Source organism: Lactuca sativa, chromosome 3 (assembly GCF_002870075.4).
Source record: "Lactuca sativa cultivar Salinas chromosome 3, Lsat_Salinas_v11, whole genome shotgun sequence".
Taxonomy (NCBI): Eukaryota; Viridiplantae; Streptophyta; class Magnoliopsida; order Asterales; family Asteraceae; genus Lactuca; species Lactuca sativa.
Genome location: NC_056625.2, coordinates 254044755 through 254049034, shown reverse-complemented (window position 1 = coordinate 254049034; position 4280 = coordinate 254044755). Strand labels below are relative to the sequence as shown.

The 4280-nt window shown below is 30.8% G+C and overlaps 1 long non-coding RNA gene across 2 annotated transcripts; it reads left to right on the top strand.

The window, feature by feature from the left end:
• The first annotated feature begins 679 nt into the window (after window positions 1–679).
• LOC111897018 (uncharacterized) lies at window positions 680–2518 on the top strand. Of its 2 annotated transcripts, XR_002852072.3 has the most exons (6): window positions 680–1000; window positions 1084–1225; window positions 1364–1476; window positions 1666–1799; window positions 1947–2079; window positions 2205–2518. It is a non-coding gene; the product is annotated as an uncharacterized LOC111897018 (long non-coding RNA). The 2 variants fall into 2 exon arrangements; XR_002852071.3 differs by having other exon boundaries at window positions 681–1000; window positions 1666–2079.
• The last annotated feature ends 1762 nt before the right edge of the window (window positions 2519–4280 follow it).

Sequence of the window (4280 nt, the reverse complement as noted above, 5' to 3'; positions counted from 1 at the left end):
ATTTCATCCATTTTTAGAAGGAAAACCAAACCCACCATCTATTTTCAAATAAATAAATAAATAAATATATATATATAGGGCCGGTCCAGACGGTGGGCAACCCGGGCGGCCTTCCAGGGCCCACGACTCCACGGTGCCCAAAATTTATGGGCTATATATATATATATATATAGCCCATAAAGATAAATAACTTAGTTTTCTTGTTAGTACTAATTGAACACCTCTATATTAAAAAGTAAATGATATATATATTTTTTTAATCTTTATTATATTTGTTTTCGAGGGGCCCTTTTTTTTCTTTTTGCCCCGGGCCACATATATGTTTGGATCGGCCATATATATATATATATATATATATATATATATATATATATATATATATATATATATATATATATAATGCATGTATAATGAATATTAATTATATCTTTAGCATTTAATATACATTAATTACTTTTTTAAAATAACTAAAATGATTGGTCTAGAATCAGTCATACATGCACACAATAGATAGTGAAAACATTGGAACCTAACTATATATATATATATATATATATATATATATATATATATATATATATATATATATATATATATATATATATATATATATATATATATATATATATATATGAAAAAGTGAATATATGGTTGTGGGTATATAGGATATGGTTGTGGGTATATAGGATTAGGTACCTAACTATCAAAACTACACCGATTTATCACTTATTTACTTCCATACTTTACTGATATCATCGAACACAAAATACCGATTGCACATCATTTGGGCAACCCTCGTTGTCAAGAGTCGTAGCCTGTTCGTCGACTATCTCACCTGTGAAGCAAGGAATTTTCGTACCGACCGACGAGATGAGGCAAGCAGCCCCCCATCCTCTACTTCGTCGCAGCAAGGCAGCAAAGCGACAACAAAAAGATTAGGGCTCAAATTGTAGGAGCGATGAGGCTTTTGATTCAAGATGCAATCTTTAGACATGCTTGGGTAATCTCATGTCGAAACTTCTCAAATAAGGCAAATTTTTTATATTCCTATGATTTTTGTATAAAATTCCTGCTTTCTTTTAGCCTGTGCTCATGAGAGTTGTACTCCAAAAAGATGAGGTCGCCGGAAACTTAGCACAACTGCATAACTCCGCTGCAGCATTGTGGAGGGTTGACTTACATCATTTGTCGCTGCACACGACCCACTATTGTCTCCGGAAAGTTTGTAAGTTTATGCCCCTGATTTTGTGGTCATTGTCCAAATACATGTAATGTATATAAAAAAAAAAAAAAAAAAAGTCAAGGGTATAGCTATATAGAATAATATAAATTCTGACCTCTGGTTTGTTTTTAATGTTTTTAGCACGACGTGCATAATCAAAAGTGCTTAATGTTTCTTCTAAACAATGAGTAGATGGAGAAACTATTGCGATGATGCAGGTTTTGGTCTTTCCACCAAGTGAGTCTCTTAATAAGGTAAGGTCTATGAAAATTGAAATATAGAATTTCGTATGCTATCCAATCTTTTAACAACATTTCTCATTGGTTTTGATGATTTACATCTATCACCCTAAAAAAATTGAAATAGATAATTGATGATAATGTAATAAAGGGGACAAATGAAAAATGTGCTATCTGACTCATGGAAGGTCCATTTGGTTGCAGATTGCTTACGAATAAAGGCATATATGAACAAAGGCAAAAAGATAACAGAGGAGTTGTTATTGTGCACCATGTTGAATGAAACAGAAGAACATGACAGAAGTGAACGAACAGGGAAGTAAACAATAAGATGACAGGTTTCCAAAAATGCCCCTGGGGTTAAACTCTTTCCCATAATTTGAATTATCCCAACAATATATTAGTAATGCTCATTAACTTCTTTTCTTGCCTATTCATAGTTTGTCTAATTATTTAATTGTCTTTTTTGGGATCAAACTCTTTAGATAAATCAAAGCCAAAAGTTGCACGGATACATCTTTAGAATTCTCACTTTGTCAACCATACACACTCTCCAAGATCTGCTCCTACTAAGTTTGGCATTTCAAAGACATCTACTGTGGGTCCTTCTTGGGAAGGGTAATTTGGACCGTTTGTTGTTTATTGCCCCTGCAAATTATGTAGATTATGCAGCATGTGCACTTGGCATGTATTCTTTTTTTTTTAATAATAATAATTAGTCGATGTTATTCTTGTTTCTTCAGTAGAGGGCAAAAATCAGAGATGAAGATGATGCAATGCCTCTGAAGCTGGATGGTGTTATGAAAGAAAGCTCTTTGCAATTGTCTTTTGTCGACCCAACATGGGCAAAATCGTCCAACAAGGGTAAAAATCATCACACTTATGTGATCATGGAAGTTAATGCAATGTATGACAGATGTACTAGTGAGTTTGAAGTATATCTTGACTAGTTCTTTGTAACTAAGGGTTTCTGCTCATGTGTTTAGTAAATAAATTATTGATAGTTTGATTGTAATTTGAATAGATTCCATATTATTGTTTTGGTGTTTGTTTTTTCTTTCTTTTTTTGTTAGACTTTTAATTTGGTCAGTAGTTATGTAAAATAAAAAGACAATCCAATTTGATATTTTGATTAGGCATGTTTGATACTATAGTGAAAGATATACTTTTAACCCAAATGACAACATATTTTCTTTCTTAACCTACAAAAGCAACAAATTGAATTTTTAACCCCAAATTATAGCCAACTTTCATTTTTATCCCATAATAGCAGAAAAGTTGTAAGTTTAACCTATACTGGCAGAAAACTTTTATTTTTAACCCAAATTGTAGAAAAATTACAATTTTAACCCAAAATGAGAACCAACTTTCATTTTTAACCTATAATTGCAGAAAGTTGCACATAAATTATATTTTTAACCTAACATAGCATTATACTTTCATTTTTCACAAAATATCCTCATAATTCCATTTTTTTGTCACAAAATACCATCGTACTTCCGTTTTTTCTCACAAAATACCCTCAAATTTTCGTTTCTTTCACAAAATACCATCGTATATTCATTTTTTTCGAAAAAATACCCTCATAATTTTGTTTTTTCACAAAATACCATCGTACTTCCATTTTTTTCACAAAATACCCTCATAATTTCGTTTTTTTCACAAAATACCATCGTACATTCATTTTTTTTCACAAAATACCCTCATAATTTCGTTTTTTCACAAAATACCATCGTTCTTAAGTTTTTTTTTGCACAAAATACCCTCACAATTTCAATTTTTCACAAAATACCATCGTACATTCATTTTTTCACAAATTACCCTCCTAATTTTGTTTTTTTCACAAAATACCATCGTATTTTTGTTTTTTTTTTTCACTAAATACTCTCATGCATTTGTTTTTTCACAAAATACATCATACTTGCATTTTTTTTCATAAAATACCATCATACTTGCTTTTAAAACACATAGTCGCAACCAAATGTCAATTATAATCACAAAAATCATAAACAATCAACAAAGTTCACTCGAAAACATCAAAATTCTTAAGAAGCATCAATAACTTCTAGATTATTCATACATTGTTTGTCTAAAAGATGAAAAATGTGCAGTTTACCAAAAAATGTCATGAAACATCTAGTTTTTCTTTTGCCCACGAAAGCAACACATCTCATCATTATGTCTCTTTCAACGATTCATCTGCCTTGCACATGAAAAAAAAATAAAAAAATGTTAATATTATTATTAGAGTCCTTAATCATGAAAATTAAATTATTATTATAATCACTTTTCTTTTTGAACAACTAGTAGCATAATGACCCAATCCTTGACAATAAGAGCATGTTCGTTTTTAGGGGCTTCTAAAGAAGACTTGATTCTACTTGCAAGTTTATGACGCCCTTTTGTAGTAGTTGGACCAAGAGGATCACAAATAGATAACTGGGGCATCATATTTAATTGTGAAACTTCCATACAAGAACTTTGAGATGCATTCTCCAAAGTCATAGAATTTTGTCGATTTGCTTGATCATCTAAAAGACTTATCAATATCAGGTGTATCAAAAATCTTTCCCAATATTTTCATCATTAACATCATCTTAATCAAATTCAATGTTCACATCAATACTATTTATTTTTTCACTTTCATATGTTGCTTCCACATAATCATTTGTGTCAATATCTCCGGTTATATATGGTTCTATAGCTTGATTAGTTGTTTCGGCTTCACTCATTGTGGCCTGCAATAGACAACGATGCATATGGAAATAATATACGTAAAAAACATATTAACAACCAACAATGAAAAACTAAAAAAAATA